General features: G+C 39.6%; 1 protein-coding gene and 1 pseudogene across 2 annotated transcripts in view; one reads left to right on the top strand and one right to left on the bottom strand.

The window, feature by feature from the left end:
* The window catches only part of RALYL (RALY RNA binding protein like), an 832089-nt gene that overhangs the window by 527628 nt on the left and 292041 nt on the right, over positions 1-12420 (top strand). The gene's annotated exons all lie outside the window — the stretch shown is intronic.
* LOC105979247 lies at positions 2395-3232 on the bottom strand (annotated as a pseudogene).

Genomic DNA, 12420 nt, shown 5'->3' with positions numbered 1-12420 from the left:
GAGGGAGGTAGAAATAGAAAGGGGGAACCGATCACAATGATCTACATATAACCCACTCCCAGGGGGATGGACAAGAGAGGGGTGGGTGAAGGGAGACTTCGGTCAATGTAAGACACAAAAACATAATAATTCATAAATTGTCAAGTGTTCATGAGGGAGGAAGGATGGGGAAGGGAGGGAAGAAAATGAAGAGCGGATACCGGGAGCTCAAGTAGAAGGAAAATGTTCTGAGAATGAAGATGGCAACAGGTGTACACATGTGCTTGACACGATGGATGGATGGGTGGGTGGATTGTGGTAAGAGCTGTATGAGCCCCTAATAAAATATTTTTTTAAATGCTCAGGAAAAAATAAATAAATAAATGCAATGTATTTGACACTTGCATTAGTGATACTGGAATATCTTCTTTAAGAGGAAACAGGTGTTGACGGCATCTCCTGATCTGAAAGGTTCTCCTCTCCCGCCGGAGTGGGTTTTCTGAAAGGAAGACGTCAGCATCACACTAAAGTGTCCACTCCTTCCGTAAATATATTGAATTGAAGTCCATTACAAAAAATATCTTGTTTTTGAGACCTACTTGTATTCATATTTTTAAAATCAATGTCGTAATTAATAATACTCAGCCTTGTTTTAGATTCACATAGCGTTTCAAATGTCACCTTCAAAATTATTAGAGATCCCTTCAAATAAAAGACTATGTTAATTTTGGGGGGAGGTTGTTACTTTTTCAGTTGTTAATTTTTTTATTAAATACTTTTATTGAGGGCTCTGACATCTCTTATCACAATCCATACATTCATCCAGCGTGTCGAGCACATTTGCACGTATGCCGCCATCATCATTTTCTAAGCATTCTCTTTCCACTTGAGCCCCTGATAACAGCGCCCCTTTTCTTCCCCTTCCCTCCCCTGCCCTCCCTCCCTCACGAACCCTTGATAAGTTATAGATTTTTTTTCCATATCTCATATTGTCCTCCATCGCCCCTCACCCACTTTTCTGTTATTCGTGGCCCTGGGAGGAAGTTCTAGGTTGATCCTTGTGATCAATTCCCTCTTTCTCCCCCCACCTCCCCTAATCCTCCTGGTATCTCCACTCTGCTTGTTGGGCCTGAGGGCTTTATCTATCCTGGATTCCCTGTGTTGTGGGCTCTTATCTGTAGCAGTGTGCATGCTCTGGTCTGATCCGATTTGTAAGGTAGAATTGAGGTCTTGATAGTGCGGTGAAGGAAGCACCAAAGAACTAGAGGAAAGTTGGGTAGCCATGAAGTTCAACTAGAACAATACCTGCCAAGGTGAAGAGCACACTTTCATGTTATTATTATTCATATAGTTAATATGATGAACACTTAAACTCAAAACCAAAACCCATGGCCAGCAAGTGGATTCCAGCTGATAGTGACCATAGTAGGACAAGGTAGAAAGGCCTCTGGGTAGAAGTAACTCTGCAGGAATAGAAAGCCTCATTTTTCTCCTGCAGAGCAGCTAGAGGTTTTGAACTGCCGACCGAGCCGTTAGCAGCCCAGCATGTAATCCATATTTAGAATATGACTACTCGTATTTATGAAAGCACAATACTACATCATTTGCTTCTAAGCACAAGTAGTGAAAACAAAAATACTTATTGAATTAAATTATAATTGTGAAGCAAAGGGGATGTTGTATTGAAATACAGACATTTATTTAATCTCCATGTTTTTGCCATAGTTAAACAAAGGATTTCCATGGAAGGGGTACAATATTTGAAGCTATTTAATATGAGAATTATTGACATTTCAAAATATTGGTAAAATTTTAATTTTTATATTTTATAGACTACATATTCTATAAAGTGAAAAAAGGAATGATGACTATCAAAATTGTGATAACTTTATATGACATGGATTTAATAGAGAATAGCTTAAGATATAACATTAGACACTAGGAGTGAGAAGGAAATAAAAGTAATAAATGGAAATTGATTTGTTAATATAGTTAATAGTATTGGGGAACACGAAATAATGTATTGAGCCAATTGTAATTGAGATGCAGCAAAATGTCAAATTTGGAAGATAAATTCTGGAAAAGAGATGCAGGTTGATTTGAATTAACATGATTTTAAAATGTAGAGAAAGACGGTTAAAACTTGGAAAGATAATATTTTAATAGCAACTATCATAGCGCCTGTTTCAATTATCCCAAAATGTGCATTTGACATAAAAATTGAACATACTATTTTTTTAAAGAAAAAAGGAGCTATAATCCCTTCTATTTTCTCTGTTTAAAATCATACAGAAAGCAAAACATACGTCGATTTTGTTATGTGCTAACATTTTCAAAGTGCATCATCTGTACCAGAGAAGGACGAAGAACAAAATGTGTTTACCGAGACTCAAAGAGAAGCGAGTGTCAGCAGCCTCACCCAGCCTTCCGCTGAGACTCCTGGGGAGCCACTTCACAGTCACTGGCGCTGAACAAAGTGGCAGAATTCTCGCCAGGTGCTTTAGGAAATCATGAAGATAGCTCAGTAACAAAGCAAGACTCTTCTCATCCAGAGGTGTGTAGGCCAGCATCGCTCCAATTCGCACGAATAATCTCAATAGATGCGGCGCTCCGTACACCTGGGACATGGGCGCATCTGGGTGGTCTGCGAGGATTTCAGCCTACTGAGGTCTCTCAAATTTGTAGAGCAGTTGAGTGCCCAGCATTACGTTGAAGTACTCTTTTATCCCTGCCACGACTTCATTAACAGCATAGTCCTTATTGTCTGTGTTTCCTCGAGATTTCGTGTAATTTGCATAAGCCTCTAAAATGGAGTCCACATTCTTCTTGGCAGGAAGATAAAAGAGCGGTTTTGCCTAGTAATTAAGTCCCAGTCATCAGCAAGCCATGGTTTAAGTTCCTCGGGAATCTTGACTTTGACTTCAACTCTGTTCATGAATGCTTCTTCATGTTCAACAGTTGGATCTACTCGGGCCCTTTTCTGCCGAGAGGCTGCGCTGTCTTACTGGTCCTGCCGCCACCTCCACGGCAGGGGTTTGCGGTTGATTCTTGTTTGTTTTCACGTCCACGTTTTTCTGTTGCAGACCAGACGTCTGCCGCTCTGCATACTGCTCCTGGTTGGCTTGTTGAAGTTCTCTCTGTTTCTGAAGATTGGTGGCCACGTATTTGAGCACTCTGCTTTCTGGAACCCATTCATCCCAGTGTTTATTCCAACCACTGTCATGTATAAAGTATTTCACTTGTTTGTCCTGTATCGCAACCTTTACTCACTTGGCTTCATGAAGCAGAGGCCCATGAAAGCACAGTTCTCTCTCACCCTCCTGGAATTTAGGCTTCGGGTCCTGCTTCGGCACCATTTATAAGTGATTAGCCGCCGCCTCCCTCTCCCCTGAACATACTTTTAAATCCCAAGAGACTACAGCAGCGGTTCTCAACCTGAGGGTCGAATGACCCTTTCAAATGGGTCGCCTAAGACCATCGGAAAACACATATTTCCAATGGTCTTAGTAACTTAGACACCCCGCTGTCCGTCTCCAGGCAGGTCCGCCCACATGCAGATACACCCACATGTGAGTACTCAGCTTGAATACTGTTACTCATGCTATACCATGCGTCAAGACAAACTCATTTATTTGTAATTAGAAATAACTATTTCACAATATATAATTGCATATTGTTTTTGTGATTAATCACTATGCCTTAATTATGTTCAATTTGTAACAATGAAAATACATCCTGCATACCAGATATTTACATTACAATTCATAACAGTAGCAAAATTACAATGATGAAGTAGCAACAAAAATAATGTTATAGTTGTGGATCACCACAACATGAGGAACTGTATTAAAGGGTCACGGCATTAGGAGCCTTAAGGACCACTGGGCTAGAGTGTCCCTTAAGTATTCCAGTCTCTTGTAAAGAAATTTGGGGTCAAATGTGTATGTGTTTCAAGTAGATACAGCACTGGACAATAATTGTAAAGGGAGGGGAGATCGTTTAAAACCTTTTCTTCCAAAAACAGAGCGCCATATATCTAAACTTACCATTTTAGATCAATTGATGTGATACCTATAGTCATAAATTATTCCTCTATTTGAAGGTACATTGTTCCAATATTATGACTAATGGGTACTGTTTTTCATGATTCTGTCACTTCAATATTATAATTTTAGCTAAAGAATAAGAATTGCATGATTATGCAGGCCAGCGTATCCTCAGATTCACTGTTAGTTGCTTTAATACTTCTTAAGTTACTACAGTTCTAAACTGCTGTGGTCTTAGCCCAACAAGTTTTATAGCAATCCCCTTGCAACAACTTCTTCAATAATTGAATTACTCCCTCAACATCATTACCCACGGATTTTCTTATATCCCATTTCTAAAATATCTCTACACTAGGTAAGTATGTGTTTTCATCTGAATAATTCCTCCCAAGAAAACCATGAGTGGGTAATACTATTTTGTGGGCCTAAAACAAACTTTGTGATATGTTTAAGTCCATAAAGATGGAAGGCTGTGATTCAGTTTTTGGTCTGCTCTGTACTCCAGAACCCATGTTCGATCTATCTTGGGACTCATGCATTCTTGTTTGTCTGGGACAGTCCTGATTTATGCCCATCCCGTTTCCCATTTGTCCTCCATGACAATGTTCTATTTTGGGTGATAAATCTTACAGTCACTGTAGATTACACTAAGAAAACAGGATTATTTAAACGGAATTCAGGCACCACATCAATTCACTGAAAGATAGAAAACTAATTTATACTTTAGTTGCTAAAAAAGAAAAAGTAGAGACCACAGCATCAAGTCAAGCAAGTGTTCCCAGGACATTTGCATAAATCTTTGTGTACCAATTAGTCCAGTGGTCAAAACAAATGGGTTGTGAAACTTCTGGTTGAGTACCAGTACTGTTGAGTGATATTAGTTGCATACTACAAGCATACATTATTTAGAAATTTATTAATAAAGAACACTTTTCTTCCCTCAAAAGGTAAAATAGATTCCAACTCAGTGGTCCTATTCTCTGCCGTTGTTTTTTTGTTTGTTTTAACTGTGATTCAACAAAATCAGGATACTTATTTACTTAGCCAAAAGAGTTCTAAAAATATTCTCAATGTAATTATCTAACCAAGGAACCCTGTTGGTGCTGTGGGATGAACTCAGGGCTAATACTGTCAGGTCAGTTGTTCAAAACCCCTCAGCCACTCCTGAGGAAGAAGTTGAGGCTGACTGCTGTACGGTTTCAGAAACTTCATAGAGTGTCTGTGCATTGGAATCAACTCAATGGTAGTGGTTTGGTTTGGAATTTTCTAGCCATAACCATAGCCAAGGAGAAAAAGAAGACAGATGGCCTGCAGACATACACACCGCCTCAATCCAGACCTCATTAGCCCCACTCTTGCTCTGTCCCAATGACGCTGGCATTCTTATTTCTCTGAACATTGCAAGCACCCATCTTCTACATAACCGGTGCAATTCCTCTTCCTGGAATATTTTTCCTTTCAATATGCTCCCGCCTTGCTTTCTCTCATCTTTCCATTTGTTTGTTCAACTGCCATCAGAGCAATTAATTTAAAACAGAAACTCTCCCATTCACTATACACACACACACACAAAATTTTATTCTTCTCCATAGAACATGTGTTTTTTAACACACTGCATATTTTACTTATTTATTGAACCATGTTGTCAGCTTGCCTCCCTCCTTCTCTGAAGAGCAAGTCCATTGAGGGCAAGGGTTTTTGTTTTGTTTTGCAGTTATGATTAGTCTGTTTTTCTTCATGGATGTTTCTGCAGTGCTAATAAAGTGTTTGGCATATTACAGATTCTCAATAAACGCTGGTTGTCAAAAATGTTGGGGAACTAGATTGGGAACATGTAAAATTCCGCTGAGGTGATTGCTTCGCTCACTTGCTGGAGTTGTGTTCCGGGAATTCACAGTGTGGTCATTCAGATGGTGGCCATCACTATGAACTAACAGTGGTTAAAACCTAAAGTGTGTATATGATTACTGAAGCTTACACAAATCCTAAACTCTGGGTGAGAAGTTAAATAATTTGCCCCTTCAATGCTTTGGCTTCTTTGCTTATTTGTTTTCTTATAGACCAAGGAATTCATTTGCAGGGTGGTTAAATATAAAGATGGAAGATCGGTTGTTAGTACTGGCTGTGGACTCACCTCCTTTCCTGTTATTTATACCAGGTTTGCCCACAGGGCTAGTTCTAAAGGGCCTTGGACAGCTTGCTTTGTGAGGTTATTAGAGTTCTCATTTGCTGCTGGTGGTGTTAGGTGTGACCCTGTGTCTAACAAGGAAACCCTATCCATCCCTGCATTATCCTTACAATTGTTGTTGTACTTGAGCCTCTTCTTGAAGCCACTATGTCAATCCATCCCATTGAGGATCTTCTTTTTACCAAGCATGACGTCCTTCTGCCGGGACTGGTGGCTCCAGATAGCATGTCCAAAACACATGAGATGAAGTCTCTCCTTCTTTGCTCGTAAGGAGCATTCTGGCTGCACTTCTTTCAAGGCTGATCTGCGTGTTCTTCTCATAGCCTATGGTACTTTTAATATCCTCGGCCAGCACCCTAACTCAAATGCATCAGTTCTCTTTGGTCTTCTTTACTTTATTGTCCAACTTTCATAGGCCCATGACACGATTAAAAATACCATGGCATCTGTTTACCTAACTCCTTCAGTGGCATCCTTGCTCTTCAAAACCTTAAATAGGTCTTGTACCTGCAGTGGAGGTGCCAATGCAATACATTATTTGATTTCTGGATGCTTCTTCCATGAGCCTTGATGGTGAATCCAAGCAAAATGCAAATCTTGACGACTTCCATAGAAGGTTGCCTACATGCCTGGTTGTGAGGAGTTTGTTTTCTTTACATCACATTACAATCCAGATTGAAGTCCTCAGTTTGGGATTTTCATTAGCAAGTGTTACAAGTCCTCCTCATTTTCAGCAAGCAAGCTTGTGTCATTTGCATATCAAAGTTTGGTGATCAGTTTTGCTCCAATACCAATGCCAGCTTCTCTCCCATATCGTCATGTCCCTATCTCATTTGATAGGTAAGTATTAATCATCAACTCTTTTGAAAGATCATTTCCTTAAAAGAGCTTAGAAAGATTCAGAGGAAATCCCCCATTCTTATTCATATTAGCCCAGGAGGGTGGGCGTGTGACGGGAGTAAACAGCACAGACTGTGTGTTAGGCAAACTCTGTCCTCACTGGAACCAGAGGAAGTGAGATGTTCATACTGTGACTTTACAGTCAGGACAATGGGCTGCCAGGGTTCTAAAAACATGCTTCACTGAGCCTGGTAAAGAGCAAGCACACAGAAAGTGTTGCTGCTTATACTCCACTCACCCTGCCTTGTGGGAGCCACAAACGTTCTATGGTTGTTCTTGAGGGATGAGTGTAAGCATATAAACCGATCTACAACTGAGTGCGGGCTTCTCAGAAATTTAGGCGACTGTGAGAACTAAAGAAGGTATTATCTGTGCATTTTTTAGAAATATACTTTAAATACATATAAAATAGGCAAACTCGTTCTGTCTGAAAATGTATTAGGTTAAAGAAGCCATAAGAAGCTACACCAATTGGCTGCTTTCCCATTGGATTTCTAAAGTAGCCTGGATGGTTCTTGTTTCCTTTCCTTCTACTCTGATTATAGTGTTATAGCTGAGATCATTCTAAAGCATATACGACAATAGAAAAGTGTTTCCTGTGGCAGAAACGAGCTCAAACTAAGCTGCTGATTCTGATTTTACCTAATGCTAAAATGTCATTTCAGAACCCACCTTCGATAAGGACCGAAGTTTCAGCTCCTGACTTTGTAAAGCTTCTTTCCGCTGCCCACTGAAAATCCACAGGCTTCCACAGACCAAGGACATAGCTAGGAATCCAGACCGTGGGATACGATTCCCACGCCATTTTCACTTTCGAATCACACAACTGGTGCTGAATTCTCCTACATCTCCTGGACCCTCAGGTCGGGGAATTGTGTGATCTATAGGAGTTGCCTATGAAATAGTTACCCACCTGTTGAACTGGCTTTCTTTACTTGAAAAACAGAGGACTACTATTTCATAGTAAAAATTCCCAACAATGAAAAATGAATTGCACTCAAAGTAAGAATCCCAGTCCTGCACTGACCCACAATACTGGTCTATATATTCTGGAAGGTTTCTAGTGTCAGCTGTCAGAAAGTCCCCAGGTGGACGATTTCCCCCTCATATCGCAGTAAGAGGAACATAATCTAAACAGGTATAGAACTGGGAGTTCCTTGATGGTCCCACTGGTTAACTTCTTACTGTATCTTACATATGAATTATGTTATTTAAAGCCTGCAAATCCTTCCCCATTTTTCTGTTCAATGTATCATCAACAAAGACTTATGGGTTACAATCACCCACTTTTCTGGTGGCAGATATGTCCTTAAGACGATGCGACTCTATCTTCTTTTAGATTTGCTTTGTAAATTCTTGTGTTGGGTTGGTGGTGGTGGTGGTGATGGTGTCTGCTGTTGGTTGTTTTCATGATTTGGCCTTCAAACCCACTGTCTATGTATGATTCATCAGTCCTTTTTGTTTCCGTTTATTCAAGCCTAATTTTCATACACTACCGCCTGAGTTCCTTTTTCAATAGCTACTGCTTTCATTGATCAGAATAATGTTTAGCCTCCTCGTGCCCTCAGGACACACACATGGGTGAACAGTTGTTCCTTGATTTTTGTCCTCTACTTCCCCTTTTTTTTTTCTGTTTTAGGCCCACACTCTTATGGCTGGCCAAATTCAAAAGTAGGTTTCCACAGGGTTCTATACCACCTCCATTTTCAGTTCTCACAGGGATAAAAATTAAATGTGAATATTGACGTTTGCGAAGTGTAACACATGTGGCCTCCTTTTTCACCATTAAAACTCTTTTCTACCTCTCTTTAGTTTTATCCAAATTCTAGTATTTCTCAGTGTTTGAATGGTTTCTCATTGCTATCATTAAAATATCCAAACTCCTCCCTATGGCTTAACGTGCTCTTGACAGTAGGAATATGCTTTACTTTAGGATTTTGCTCCTGAAAACTCCACTCCTTGTATTACATTCCACAGTCACACTGTGTTCATGCCAACCTGATGACCAATTTATAGTGCATATTTGAACAGCCTGTAAAGAAGGATATTTGTGAAAAAATCAAAGAAATGTGGCCAATAGTTGGATATCTAGTGATAGTAAGGCATTATTGTTAGTGCTTTTAGATGTGATGATAATATTTGTGATTTCACTTGAACAATGAAACTTTATTTTTGAGGTATGCATGCTAAAATATGTGTATATAAAAAGGACAGTATGTAGAGTTTGCTGCCAAACAATCTAGGGTGGAATGCACATGATGGAAGTGCTGGTCATTGTTTAAACTGGATGAGGAGCTCATAGTACTCATGATATTAAAGGCTTGATTCTTTTTATATATTTAAATTTTCCAAAATACAAAGTACAGAAAATCACAGGTCTTGCCTTAGCGGAGCTATCTGATTTCAGCTATTTTTTAGCTGTCTACTATCATTAACTGAGGTATCATGCTGAAAGGGAACCATCTGGCAAAAATGAATGGCAAGCAATGCTGAAGCAGCTTTTGCCTAAGCTAGTATTTTGTGGAATATTTGCTCTTGGCACATGGAAAACAAGTGACCACATTAATGGCACATGCATTAAGTGGCTTTAGATCTCTACATGTTTTTCAGTAAAACAAAAATAAGAAAACATTCAATTCATCCAGCCAGTTATCTCTTTCTTTTGTATTAGGAATTAGCTATAATAACATATTCTTTCATTATTAAGAAATAACCTATTTCTCTCTCTCTGGCTTCCTAGCTATGTCACTTACCTCATTTACCTTAGGGATAAACAAGGATAAGTCAAAGTATTGCTAAAAATCATAAAAACCTTTATTAAACAAAAATATCAAAAGATGAAACTGTTGTTTCTTGGCATATCTTCCAGGTAGGTCTATACATTTCTGAAGGCAATGTTTCTATTTCTCTAGCTTTCCATGAAGAATTCTCCAGTTTACACCATGACAAAATGGCACTTTGTGTCCTCAGGGGACTCACACTATGTTCAAAAGGTTGAGTTTAGGTAACAAAATGAAATCTGTAGGGGCAAGATCAGAGCTGTAGGGTGGATAGGGTAAGGTTTCCCAACAAAAATTTATAGACAGCTTTTGATATATTCAAAGAATGAACAGGTGCATTGTTGTGATGCAAATTTTCCTCATTGCAACTTCATGTGATTAGTGTGGGGTGTATAAATGAAAGTTCTAAGTCTTGGAAGATGATACGTTGAGCCCATTTAATAAGGCAGAGAGGTCACTTTCAAAGTTAGTGGCAGGGGGAGGCAAATAGAAAAGTGGATTGTTGGAACACTGTATATATAAAACAGTCCCCTTCTGGAGAGGGGGTGAAGTAGATTGTTAAAATGGTATTTTTTTGCTTTTGATGACTGATATCAGAGGCTTATTGATATAGGAAATAAATCTAACTAGGTAGTTAGAGCTCAGTGTGATCCAGTGAGAGAGGGGGGAATATTAGAGAACTGACTGAATCAAATTTATATGAGATATAAAGAGATAAACCAAGATTCAGAGAAATTCACTGACACGTGACAGCAGCTAGCAGCAGGCGGTTAGGAGAAACAAACACACAAACAAACAAAAAGCCCCCAGTGTCTTGTTGCTCTTGGCACACCATCCCAATTCTGCCACATCTCACTGTATCCATTTCTCAACCTGCAATTGTATGATTTTATTGGCATATGTTATACAATTTGATAGTTCAATCATAGTAAGAAGAGTTGTGCAATCCTCACCACAATCAATTTCAGAACATTTTCTTCTTTCTCATACTCATCGTTGTTAGCTCCCCACCCATCCCTCCCCCATCTTCCCCCTGCCATGTCCCAAAGTAATTATTAATCCAGTAACTGTCTCTATAGTTTTGGGAGAAAATCATGTGAAACAAAAAGGAGAAACAACAATCAGAAGAAAAGCCAACAACAAAGACAAAACAGAACAGACAACACCCCTAATGGAAAAGCAGAAAATATTAAAACCTGAAACAACTTTAAAATGGGTCAAAAGGGTGATCAAATGATAAGGGGTTACAGTGAGGTGTCAACTAAATCCACACAGAAGAAGTACACTGATCTGCGTGATCCAAGGACCGTAAGTAATAAAATCCAGATCTGGAGGAGAGAAGAGCTTCAGAGTTTAAATTCTGAGCACCTGTTTTGCAGGAGGCTGTGGATGACAGTGGACATCCAAAATCTATTCACAGGTTTCCCTCATGAATTTAGCCTTTGGTGAATCCCCTCTGGCCATAATCCAGGAATGTGAATAGCCTTGCTATCAGACAAGAGCATTGCAAAGATGCTTACGGTGATGTAATTAGGTTAAAGGTGACATTTGATTTTTTTATTTTAATCAAAGAGTACGCAGCGTGTGTGATCTTTCACTGAAGGCAGGCATTAGAGTTGATCATGAACATCAAAATCTGTGCTTGCACAGCATCACTGGGGTCTCTCAAGTCAAAGCACCATGTGCGTCTGAGCACACTTCTAATCAGCTGTCCAGAAAACGTGTTAAGCCATATATTTCTAAAGTAATGTGACAGTAATGTGACAGTTCCCTTTGCCCAGTTCGGGCCTTCAGTAAAGCGTGTGCTTCCCCCATGCGTGGATGGAGTAAATAGGACAAACTTGTGTCTTGGCGGCACCGTGCCGCAGTTTAATAAATGACAGAGTCTGCAAATCAATTATCTGATTTTTAACTAAGCTGGACTGTATTTCCAACTATGCACAAACTAACATTTCCCTCTTTAAGACATCTCAATTTGCAAGCTAGAGGCATGCATTTTAACTGATTCTTAGTCCTTTCGCTCTCTCTTTATAGTCTTCTTCTTTAATATAGTCTCAACTCCCAGGTGAAAGGCACTCACTCTAGGCTTAATTTCCCTCAGAATTCTTGAAAGCCTGTTCCTGAGGAGCAGGGTTTGATTTTTCATCTATGGGCATCATCTATCTCTTTGACTCCTCCCCACTGGCCCCTAAGGCTCTTTCTACATTTCATCAGGGACCTGCTGCCCAGAAGTAGTTCTCTTTTTCCCTCAAAGGGTATAAGGGATCTTTTGCTTTATTTTACATTTAAGGAATTATTCATGATTCTTTTCGCCTGGTATCCAGCTTATCTTGAACACTCTGTTGTACCTCAATGAACAATTTCTGACGATTCCTTCAGAACAAGCTCAAGAAGAGAAACCTCGGGGACCTCAATCTTTCTGAAAGTGATTTTCCCAGAAGATATGAGAATGTTCCTAAGGTATGTGTATCACCATGGCCTGGCTTCTAGAAACATGTTCATGAAACTAGGCTGGACAGGTTTACAT

This window comes from Echinops telfairi, unplaced genomic scaffold, assembly GCF_000313985.2.
Source record: "Echinops telfairi isolate 266 unplaced genomic scaffold, ASM31398v2 ScPeMD7_1;HRSCAF=3_0, whole genome shotgun sequence".
Classification (NCBI taxonomy): Eukaryota; Metazoa; Chordata; class Mammalia; order Afrosoricida; family Tenrecidae; genus Echinops; species Echinops telfairi.
The sequence above is the reverse complement of the archived record's forward strand: the minus strand, read 5'-3'. Positions and strand labels throughout refer to the sequence as shown.